The 12,893-nt window shown below is 32.1% G+C and overlaps 1 long non-coding RNA gene across 1 annotated transcript; it reads right to left on the bottom strand.

The window, feature by feature from the left end:
• Positions 1–6,455: 6,455 nt before the first annotated feature.
• Positions 6,456–12,596, bottom strand: LOC120353547. Its single transcript, XR_005572451.1, has 3 exons — positions 12,468–12,596; positions 10,872–10,959; positions 6,456–6,719 (listed from the first exon to the last, which is right to left on the bottom strand). It is a non-coding gene; the product is annotated as an uncharacterized LOC120353547 (long non-coding RNA).
• Between the last annotated feature and the right edge of the window lie 297 nt (positions 12,597–12,893).

Here is a 12,893-nt window from a genome sequence, read left to right as displayed (position 1 = left end):
TTCTTTTTCAAGTTAGTGTCACATTTTATATTTTTTTATCCATTGTATACGGTATATCCATTTAGTTTCAGAACATTGTATTAACACTACTATTGTTTCAAAAATAGTCTGAATGTAATTTAGAAGATGATTCTATCGTATGATTCTTCAACGAATCCATCATAACTTACAAAAACTACAGCATTTGTTCTATTTACTTGTCAATAATCGTAGTTGCAGAAGCATTTATATTTCCAAAACCAAATTTGGTATTTAATTATGAAGTATGAGTAAAGACATATTCGCCTACAAGACATAATTATTATTCGTTGAGCATTGTTCTGATGCTTCACTCCAACTGTACTTCTTCCACTACGAACTACTATACTCGCGTACTTACTAATAATAGTAAAGAGAAATAGAATAACATTTATTATCAGGCCTACATCTTTCTATTGTACTACCATAGAGGATAGAACAGAAAATATTGTTATTTCCTACTACGGTACGGTACTCATCAAGCTAAATTTCAACCAATAAAATACAGTACAACCCACAATCACCTACAAACATAGAAAAATGCGACTCCAATTAGAACGTATATTTTATTCTATATTCGATATATGGCCATACATAAATTTCCTATTTTCATTGGGCCATAGTGACGAATATGTTGGTCTTGATCGAAATTAGCCTTGTTAATTAAAGCTACTGGATGCTACTTTAGTTTACAACCAAAATTAAAGCATTCTCAGCCTCTATAGCTGGATAAATTAATCGTTGAATAAAATATTAAGGAAATATAGAAAGTAAAATAATTAAGAGAAATAAGGAATGCTTTAAGCTCCGTTCACACCAAAGTTAATAACTTAATCCTTACCGGTATAGATTCTATTAGATTGAAACGGAACTTAACAAAACTTGACTTCACTTATAACTTAATGTTCATCATGTGTATGATAAGTTATGTTCAATCTAATAGAATCTATAAGGATTAAGTTAATAACTTTGGTGTAAACGCATTTTTAAGTTACTTCTGACACAGTGTTTGATGAGATGTAGAAATATCGATTACCTATCATAATGAAAATACAAAGGTGCTGTAGTCAACATCATAATGTTGATAGTTGACAATTTTTATGTGTTACCGAGTTGCCTATGCTTACCGTAGTTGACCAAATAGAGTTAGGGCCAAGCCTAACGAAGCGTTTGAAACAAGTCGGCAAGGCAGAAATATCTCCGATTGGCTGATTATCAGGCCAATTCCCGAACGCAAACCCTATCTGCCAATCGGACAGCTTCCTGTCTGTCGTGCCGTCTGAAAATATTACTCATGTGGCTTGGCCCTTAGTTGTGTTTATTAAGCATAGGATTACTGTACCATATTGTTCGGGTCAAAAACAGGCACTGGTCAACGTCGGGGAAGGGGGGTGTATTCCATACGCCCAGACCTCATTTTTTGTTGAGATGATTTTAGAAGATGAAAGAGATTAAAGTTGATCCTTTTTATTGGAGATGATAAATTTATTATATCTCCTGTGAAGTTGATCAAAAACGACGTATTAGATTGAAAAGAGCAATTAACCATATTATTTGAAACCAAAAATGGTTTGGAATCAGTCGAGCGGTCCTTTTCATTAATTAACGTAGGTACCGTACTTACATAAACTGTCATGTAATCATTTTTTGTGGAATTACCCATAACATATTTTTTCTGCTCGTCTGCAGACTTGAAAACCCATATATAATTCAGGAATATAAATGATGGGAAGTTTTGAATTGTAGGCTACACCATTATTACATATTTGCACATTTGAAATTTCATTGGATAAAAAGTTAGCGCGAAGTAGCGCTATTGGGTGGACTGGAATGAGCGGGAAGTTTCAAACTAGCGTATTCTATTTTTCATAGCGACGACAGTTCAATCACTCAGAAACTTTATTCTGCAGATTTCGATCACATATTATGATATCCGGCTCTTGATTTTCTCTGAAATAATATTATAAACAATATTTTGTATTAATAAAAAGTGAAGTACCGTATTGTTATGAAATGATAGCCTAATGCACATGACTTTGCTGATATTTCAGCAAAGATTGTCATTATAGAAAAATAGATTTCAAGATACCACTACAGTAACTTATAGTTGAATGCTGATTATAAACAATTAAATTTTGTGTTTGATTTCACCATTCAACTAAGTTACTGTAATGGTATCTTAAAATCTATTTTTCCATACGGTAATGACAATCTTTGCTGAAATATCAGCAAAGTCATGTGCATTAAGCTATCATTTCATAACAATACGGTAGGCTACCTACTTCACATTATATTAATTCAAAATATATTGTTTTCTAGGTAGAAATTTGATGTAAGCTTACTTTCAACATGAATCTTCCAATATTTGTATGATTTGAATTCAATGTAAACTAAACTTCATTTCTAATTTTTTTTTATTCCATTTCCAATATAAGTCACCGGTTCCATGGAACTTTGGAAATTTAAAATTCTTAGTTTATTTTTTTTTATAGAGTTGGACTAAATTTTAGCAATGTGAAATCAAACCTTATTTATTTGAAAACATTTAATCTATTAAAATTTGAGAGAGACAGTTTTGGGTTCAGTCTATTATATATCATGGTATTATATAATTTGCTGTCATTTTTTTTAGATAAATCAATTTATTTACAAAACAAAATGAATATTACAAAAAAGAACCTAATGTACTCAAATGCACCAGTATCAAGTACGGTAATAAAAAGTACTGGTACACCAAGCTTATAATCTTTTTTGAAAGACTATAATGGTCTGCATAATATGAATGCCTGTGCTAAAAAAATAATAAAATACTGTAGGACTATTATAAGAAAATAATGGTTTGAGAATACCAGGTCCTGAAAAACCACATCAATACCATTTTGTGTGATATATCGAACATTTAAAAAATCGTTTTCTAAGAAGCCTGAAATCGATTTTCGACACAAGCTTTCTTCTGCTCAATTATTGGCAGAATTGATTCCTGCGCAAATCTACTCTTAATAAAATAAATTGATTCTTCAACAAAATATCCGTGTTGTCGAATTGTGTAAAATCTTTCATGAAAGCCCATATGACTTGATATATCTTCTAATTTCACATCACCAGTGCAATTTTCTAAATCAATTATATTCAGTCCTAAGGACTTGCGCAAGAATATTGAAATATTTTGCACAAATTGGCAATAAAGATATTTAGTCAAGTCTCAACTTGTTTTATTCAGAGTATGGTAGGTACATAATGCGAATTTCATTAAACGAGGAACCTGTTTATATGTTTGTATTTCACCTGATCTCGAAAACGGCTCTAAAGATTCTCACAAAATTCAGAACATAGTATGGTAGTTTTATAATATAAAGATTCGATTCCAAGGTCTCATCCCTGGGAAAACTCGCTGAAGGACATTAAAAGGATATTATTATTCATCCTTGGAAAAACAGTTGATAATAATTATTTCGTCATCTGTTGGTAATGGAAGTAAGTGAGCAAGTTCATGTGTATTGGACTGTGTCAAAATTATGACTCAGCTGTTGAACTTTTGTAATCACGCAATCAGGTACTTAGTGCCGGTTGCAAAAAAGCCGGCTTATTTTCAATCCTGATTGATTCCAGTAGATCCATCTTTTTGAAATGGTCTTCTCTGATTTGGTTCACGTGAAGTTAATCAGGATTAAAACTTAACCGGCTTTTGTGCAAATGGGCCTTTGTGAGGGAAATTTTTGCATTCCTCTGGGAATTAATCTCAATTTACTGTGATTAGATAGAACATTTCTGTATGAATGTTATTATAATTTATTTTTTCGTAACACATTTTATATGCTTTTGTACTCCAGAGCGAAGCTCGGTCCCCGATATTTATAGTACACTGATAACCAAACTTGTTTGCAACCTTTTGTATTTCATCTTGCCATATGTGTTAAGGCAAACGCACGGAGCAGCAGGCAGTCATAGAAAAAAGCAAACGCCTGTGTGCAGACATAAGGCCGGTACAAATATAACCGCACCGAGACCGCGCCGACGTACGGCCGAGCTAAGCCCACGACACGGGAATGGCGGTGGGAGAGCACACATATCCGGGCGACAGCAGTGTCTCAATTCTGTAGTGCTACTGCGGTCTGATTTCTGAATGTGTTAAACTAATGTTGATAATATAACACTGTTAAAATCTTGTTACATCTGAATTGAATTTATAATTTCAATTTTTAACTAATTACCTGTAGACACAGAAAATGAGAATCATAGTGCTGGTATATATTTCAGTGCCTAACAATACCATCAGTCATGTTTCGAAAATACTATATATCTGCAATAAAATTGTTACCTTCTGCATCTACTAGTAATTAGTTTTTCGCCCCACTTGGATGTAATGAGCTGGTTTACGTGCGTCATATGGAGGCCGAAAGTGATTGTTTTCCGACCAGGCCGGTAAAATTTTTACGGCCCTAGGGCTGTAAAATAACCTTGAAGTCAGCTGATTCTGATTTGATGTGAACGTGTTTACAAAATAGTTTATGAAACGGAATCAGTTTATGCTTCTAGAATTGAATAAAGTATTTTGCAATAACATACTATCATTTTATTTGGATGAATGAAATACAAATGAGATCTTATAAACTATTCAAATTCAATTTTCAGAGTATAATAGAATCTAACCTCAAACCTCTTAGTACTGCGTTTATCACGGAATATGGTGGATAAACGGAATCATTTTATGCTTCTAGAATTCAATAAAGTATTCTGCAATAATATACTATCATTTTATTTGGATGAATAAAATACAGATAAGATATATATTATAAACTATTCAAATAATTCTATTTTCAGAGTAGGATAGAACTTCTAACCTAGACTTCCGTTCACATTCAGATTGGCCAAATTTCAAGTGTGCTAAAACAGCTGATCAAAAACTTTTCATTATTTGTGTTTATCATTCAATAATTAAAACATTTATAATAATATCATCTTATTGTCATTTGGAAGAATAAAAAGTATAAACTCAACCTCTTACATAATTGAACATAATCTTTTAGGTTATTTAGACAAATCAGAATAAAAAATAAAAATACTTTTATTCCTGATAAAGACAATTTCCTGATATTCAGATTACCTCAGATTTGCTAGAGCTATGACCTTCCACTTTTGCTTTCGAAAGTGCTTATAATAGACAATTATTCTCATATATATATTGTTTATTTTTCTGTGTGGCGAAAAATAACGTTCTCACCATGGGCAAAAATGTTTTTCCGGCTCTCAATCTTTTCTAGTCCTCGGCCTACGGCCTCGGACTTGAAAACCGATTTCGAGCCAGAAAAGTCTCATTTTCGGCCCTAGGTGCGAAATATACTATTAAATTTGAAATTCAAGACACAGTCATGGGTGCCTTATTTAATACCTTTTGTTGTTTATTTATTATATTATGTCTATAATACCTTTGGCTCAACGTATTTGGTTCTACTTTTACTTCAACTTATTTCTCCGTTCAACCATATTTCTCATCACTTTGATCGTACAAAACTGAATAATTCTGTGTCTCTTCAATAAGTTTTTTACTCTCTATATTAAGGCTGTTCGGTAAACCTTTTTATTTTTATTTAAATTGAATAATCTTTTTCAATATAATTGTTAAGATCATTATAAGAGTGAGAAAAAGTGGCAACTGAAATTTTTGAGTGGTCTAATGAGCGAGTTATGGGTTGTTGAAGTGCTAAACTCTGTTTTCTCTCCAGATCATAAACGGTTTTGAATTTTCCATTGGAGTTTTTTTATACATTCAGTATATCATTGGCTTTGTTCTAATATGCGTTTTTTAGCGATTAATGCCAAAATAAACAAGTTATCGAATTTGCAAAAAATGTTACTTTTTTATTTATAAACGAAATGGGGAATAAAATGTTTTAGTTTGGAAAGAATAATTTTTTAAAATTTCAAGAGAAGTTCTAATAATATAGTCGAAACCGTTTATGATCTGGAAAGAAAACGGAATCTGGAAAGTTAGCACTTCTACAACCCATAACTCGCTTATTATACCACTTAAAAATTTCAGTTGCCACTTTTTCTCACTCTTATAATGATCTTAACAATTATATTGAAAAAATATTATCCAATTCAAATAATAAAAAGTGTACCGAACAGCCTTAAACGAGGCCGCACCTTCACCGTCGAAAAGTAATCTGAACTAGTCTGAACTAGCCCGCGGTGACGGCGCGGGCAACAAACACGGTGACGGTGCTGGCGCGGTGCGGTAGTATGTGTCCCTGTAAAAAGTAACTGACCTGTAACTTGACCTGTAAAAAGGTTTGAAGAATACGTGTTTAAAATTTGAAACTGATTGATCAATTCTTTCTAAAGTTATTGCAGAGCATACAAACAGACGGACGACTTTGGCCCTCAGTAAGTCAAAAGTGAGAACTCGCTAACGCTCGTTCAATAAAAACCAACAATAATAATTTAACATTATATTTATTTTTAATGTATTATTATCAATTATACATGAGCAAAAAACATTACGGTACATCAACATTAATACCAGTAGGCCTATCACATAAATTTATACAGAACATGGATATTAATGAGTCATACACAGTCGATAAGAACTTCTATTGCTTATTAAGGATATTGGGGTGGCTTATTGGAGTAGGTGATAACGCGCTTAAAGGCAGAGGTGACGAACGATGCAGTCTGTGGTGCTTTGATCAATCGAGAAACTGTAACAGAAAAAAAAATAAGTGGAAACAACAGAAAGATAATTATGTAAGAAAGAAATAATCTATGTATATATATATATATATATATATATATATATATATATATATATATAAATGACTATGTGTTAATTTGTTACTTTGTTTGTTCCCTATAGACTTAAAAACTACTTGACAGAACGGCATGAAACTTTAGGAATATGTTGTGTGAATATTGGGGATGGTTTCTGAATAGAAATTTTGATAGGGGGACTAATAACAATTATTTATTAATCCATTCTACAGACCTATGTTTCCAAAATTGTCGGCCCAGCGGCTACCGATGAACGGGAAGATGATCATGATTGAAGATCATGTTGTGATAATATGATTTAGCATCTAAAGTTAACAGCTGTAATAGACTTATAAATTGTATACTGGTATTAATACGGTGGTTTGGAGTTGAAGTTTAGTTGATTGGTACCAGCTGAAGATAATGGTTCCTTAGAAGACCTATACAAATAATTATAACTCCCCTATCATTGAGAAACTGGAAAATGTTGGAAAAAATGATTCACCTCATGAAAGAGAGTTGTTCATATTGCATTCATTAATTACTGAAGAATGACAGAATAATTTACAATTTTTTGAATTTAGCTCAGCTTATATTCATCCTAAAATGGAAGATGGAAATAATATGGAATTCTGAGTGATTCATCGTATATCGCGTATTTTCTGGACCATCTACTGACAATCAACAACTATGAACGCATTAAATTCATCTTTGGAACACTGATTTACCTATCTATTTTATTTAATCCAACACTTTAATGATAGATATTACTACTAATTGATTGAGAAGGAATATGTTTTCGGAATAATAAATGCTGCATGACTAAGCACATAGGAAGTCCGTATTGAGATATAAATGAAAATATTGATTGTCAGATAAATTTAATGATTCAAAAAATAAAGTTAAGTGTGACATGCCTGATACCAATTACCTAGTGGAATATTTAACGCTCAACTATAACAATAATCTTACTGAATTAATTTTTCATGATGAGCTGTAAGAATTGAAATAGGCTTATAGGATGCAAGATTAGTATATTAGTATTAAAAATATAAATATGTGTTAGCTTGCTTGCATGATAATCTGTTGGCTAATTTAAGTTTTTTTTTTGTTTTGCTGTTTACTTGCTTTATTCATCAAAATATGACTAGTTCAGAACGAAATAGTCTGACTGCAGACTTTAGTGTAATGGATGGTTTAATGTGGGTTGACGAATTCAAATTTCGAAAAAGCTACGTATCCCAGAAGGGACAAATCTCATATAGATGTACAAATAAGTTGTGTTCAATGACCATTATGACGGATGCTAGTGGACGAATTGTTTCCAGGAGTAGCGGTAAACACTCTCACCATCCTCCCAAAGAGAAAAATAGTAGAACTCCTGTTTTATTTATTTTTCATTTTATTTAAGGTTTAATGGCCTGTATCCGATTATACGGTAATGAAATTTATACAGTAAAATATTTATTGGTAATGATCAGATATATAAAAATTTAGTTTATTCAATTTCCTGGATGGATAAAAAATATATTAATATTATGAGTAAGAGTAATTCAAACCTACAATTTATAAAGAGTTAATTTACGATTCAATACAGTTTATACAGCTAAGTTGGTTGATTATGGTTACTGATGAATGAATTCGCAACTAATAAGTTCAAATAGAGAGACAAGTACTAAATACTTTAGTAGATTAGGATTCTAATTAGGTATTTTCTTCTCAAAAACAGCTGTGTTTGGATTTTCACAGGTCATGCTGGTATATTTAAATATAACAGCTGGTGTTAAATTGTAAGATGTTATTTCTTGAACAACAAAAATTTAGGGCCGATTTCCGAGCTCGGGATTTAGCCAAGTTCTAGACTTTGACTGGCTTTAAACTCTGGAGTCAGATTCAAAATCAGATGTAGTCAATTGGTTTTCCGAGTCAGAGCGTTAACGTAGTCGAGGACTCAAATAGACCCTGGAGTTTCGACATCACGTTAGACCCTGGAGTTTATAATTTCGCTTTCTGAGTGAAGGGCTTATAAGTCCAGGACTTGAATTAGATTCTCGCCTCTTTCCAAGTCAAGGATTTATCAAAAATCGTCCAGGACTTAAAACAGCGTGATTTTAAACCCTCGACTGGGGTAGGGTATAAATTCAAGTTCTAGACTTAGGGCCGGTTTCCGAGCTCGGGATCTATAAGTTCTGGACTTACAGAGTCTAGGACTAAAATAAGCTCTCGGGTCTAAATTGACTTTCTGAGTCACGATTTTATCTTCTAAACTCCGGAGTCTATCAAGTTCTCGACTTATTTGAGTCCAGGACTTTAACGCAGTAAACATGAGGGAAATTCACAATATTTTGCTGTTGTATTGTTGGCATTATAGCAAAACGGAAACAGCTGATTGCAGCGGGACAATTCAAATGAGCATGCTCTCCAAACTATTTTGTGAAAATCCGTTTCGATTTCTTTGTAGGCCTATTCAAAGCAAAACCTTTGAAAGGTGAATGAATAAACATTTCATTTTACGTTATGCTATTATTGATCATTGATCCTAACCAGTGATTATGAATGAAAATTTAATTAGGCTACTGAGTTTGAAAACGTATTTGTTTTGAAAAAAAAAACTGTATTCCATGACAATTATTTGGCTTTTTATCTTCTCCAAAACAATAACTGAATTGTGTTTGCTCAGTTAAGTCTAGAACTTGTATTTAAACCCTACCCCAGTCGAGGGTTTAAAATCACGCTGTTTCAAGTCCTGGACTTAAAAGCCCTTCACTCAGAAAGCGAAATTACAAACTCCAGGGTCTAACGTGATCTCTAAACTACACAGTCTATTTAAGTCCTCGAATACGTCAACGCTCTGACTCGGAAAGCCAATTTTCTGACTCCAGAGTTTAAAGCCAGTTAAAGTCTAGAACTTAGCTAAATCCCGAGCTCGGAAACCGACCCTAAAAGTTAATTAAAAATTGTGAATTATTTGAATAGTTTCTTCTTGATTATGTTAATTTTGGATGTTTAGAGAGATAATTTTTTTAAATTGAAAATTTGTTCCTTGTTTTGACACATGGTATTATATAAACTTCATCTCTTCTCTCCATTGATGAAATCATATAATATTCGTGGAAAAAAAATTCTCCCTGAGTTTTAATTTATATCTTTCATATTTTTTTGGCAAACTATTCATTGAGAAAAAAATGTGAACTAACAGAATTGAATTGACCATATGATTTTGACTTGGGAAATTTTGAAACAGATAATCACGATATCAGGTTAAAATAAAAACAAAAAAGGCCAGCGTGTGTAGAAGACTTTGTTTTTTCCTGTTTCCCTAGCAACAAATTCGAATATGATAAAACCTATTCGTGTCGAGGGGGCGTTCAGTGCTATGCGGTTGCTATTCGGTACCGAATTCAAACCTAATCATCGCTTCACACTTATAGGAATTCGCCAAAAACGAAACGAACCGAACCGAACCGAAAGTGTGTGAAACTAGCCTCTCGCTAGCAACGAATTGAAACCTGATGGAATTTATTAGAGTCAAGTGTCAAATAGGCGTTCGGTTCTATGCGGTTTCTATTCGGTACTGAATTCAAACCGTATTACCGTTTCACACTTATCGGGATTTGCCGAAAACGAAACGAACCGAATGAGTGTAAAACTAGCCTGACGACCACAATGCAGCAGCGTTTCCAGAGGGATGAAAACAAGTATAAAGTGATCAAAAAAGTATTGCCTGTCTCATTACATAGGTATTTGATTTCTCAGAATATCAATTCTAAGTAAATTAAATCGATTTTTTAAAATTACCATATTCAAGTTGTTTTTGATAGTATCCAAATCGAAACAGTACAAAAATGTCACCTGTAAAATGTTTTCCAAGTGGGTGGCGCACAATATTTATAAATAAGGTGAAACTTTGTGGCTTGGACACACACACACACAGCGATCTGCAGACAGGAATCAGAGAGGTCTTAGCAGGTTATAGACATGAATATCTAAAATATAGATGAAGGCCACTCTGACCGCTTCCCGCAGATTGTTCTCTGTGTCCCAGCCCATACTGATTTGGAGCAAAAGCAAAAATTCCATTTCATGGTGAATTGTTTACTTACTTGGTCAAAAATAATTATTGCAACAACCGTATCAGTTACTGAATCACATCTTGAACGTTCCATTAGGATGCAGTTGATCAGTTTGGCACTGTAAAATATAAATAATAAGTTCAAGTTAATTTATAAGGAAAACTTTTGTATAATATTAAATTTAACATTAGCATGAAAAAAGTTGGCGATCAAATGAAAACTACTCGTTCAAAGAGGGTAAATAAATACAGCGATACTTAAGTACAGCTGATTATACGAGTCACACTGGCAAACAAGGAATCTTCCTTCTGCAGGTATTTTTGCCTCACCTACTGTACTCATGCATGTGAGCATAAATTTAATCTTAATTTATTAATACTATTATCATAAATAAGGATATCATTTTGTTATAATTTCTAATTAAATAGATTAACATTTCCTTAATTTTCATGTTTGTATCTTGTTTTTGGCAAATAAATTCATTCATTCAAGTAGGCTTATAGTTAGGTCAATGCTATAATGCCAGTAGAAAAGATAGGACAACTGCGTTGCCGATTTCCTGTATTGCCACTGGCTCCTATAATAGAGAATAGCTGATTCGGAATAACATATCTGATGTAACCCAATATTAAATGTGCATTCTATTTAATAATAATAATAAATAATATTTTATTCGTCAAGAAAATATATTATGCAATTAGTAATTCATAAATTTTCATGATTTAAATTAAATCTTTTTGTAAGGTCTAATTAATTAGGTATATTTTTACATTGTAAAAAAAACAATCATGTGAAGCAACATGAGGATAGAGCAAAACTTATTTCAATTTCCAAAGCAATTTGATTTGTCTAATGATAGACAAGAATAGCAACACCAATGTTAATCAAATGCTGCCATTAGGTGGACCTCATAGTGCCAGAGTTATTATATTTATATTGAGTTACCATAAAGCAAAAATACCATAGGAATATCAGCGGCTTGAGTTAACAGTGAAATTTACAACATAAGAGCCCTATACTAAACCATTAAATTAAACACGATGAGATGTTTTTTATGTTATTGTTTCTCTATGATGCTACAAATTACAGTAGTCTGTGTCTGACTACCGTATATAAATCATCTTCAAACAACCAATACAATCAGCTCTAGGGCTTCAGTGAGTCTGGTTGAATTTCATTCAGTTTATAATTTGGTTAATGGAAAACTTTTTATAAAATACTGAAAAACTTTATTTTATAAAACAATCCACATTTGGCTAAACCACTCTAAGCTTAATCTTGAATCATTTCTCTAAATGGATTTTCCAACAAGTAGCCTGACTGCAGTAGGCCTACATGTAAATCACTTATGTTAGCAAATCCTTTTTTATTTAATTTATTGAATAAATGATGCACTAACCTAACTACAGTATTTAAAAGAAGATGAAATTCATAAATATCTCACAATAGGGAATAAGGTCTAAATATATTTAGCCTATTCAGTATCCCTACTTCTAATATTATTCAAGTATTCTAATGATAGAACAAAGAAATTAATAAAAGTTGCTAGCCTATTATTAATAAATTAAATTTGCTATTTTAAAATAATATTTTCAACTTTAGTAACTTAGTCCACATTAAACTTACCTCAGGATGAGAATTATTGAGAAACCAAATTCTGTCACAATGTAATAGATATCACTTAGCAAAAATTATATTTTTGTATTATCCCAATCCTAATTATAATTACATTTGAAAACATTACATAAGAAAAGATTAGCCTGTAAAACAATACTCTATAAGAAGCTGTTTCTGTTGCAAGATGCAAATGTACGTTACACTTACCTTAATTATTATTATTATTATTATTATGCATAACATAACCTATAAACTTGATGCTATTATATTGAAGACATATTAAATTTTCTAAAAAATAATAGATATGTACGTATTATTATTTTATTATAAAATATTATATTATCTGGAAAATATTAAATTACTTCTACTTTTTTTTTGGTACAATCGCAAATCATATGAATAGTCTATAATTGAAAAAGAGCGACAAACCAGGTC

This window comes from Nilaparvata lugens, chromosome 11 (genome assembly GCF_014356525.2).
Source record: "Nilaparvata lugens isolate BPH chromosome 11, ASM1435652v1, whole genome shotgun sequence".
Classification (NCBI taxonomy): domain Eukaryota; kingdom Metazoa; phylum Arthropoda; class Insecta; order Hemiptera; family Delphacidae; genus Nilaparvata; species Nilaparvata lugens.
This window is presented reverse-complemented; position numbering and strand designations above follow the sequence as displayed.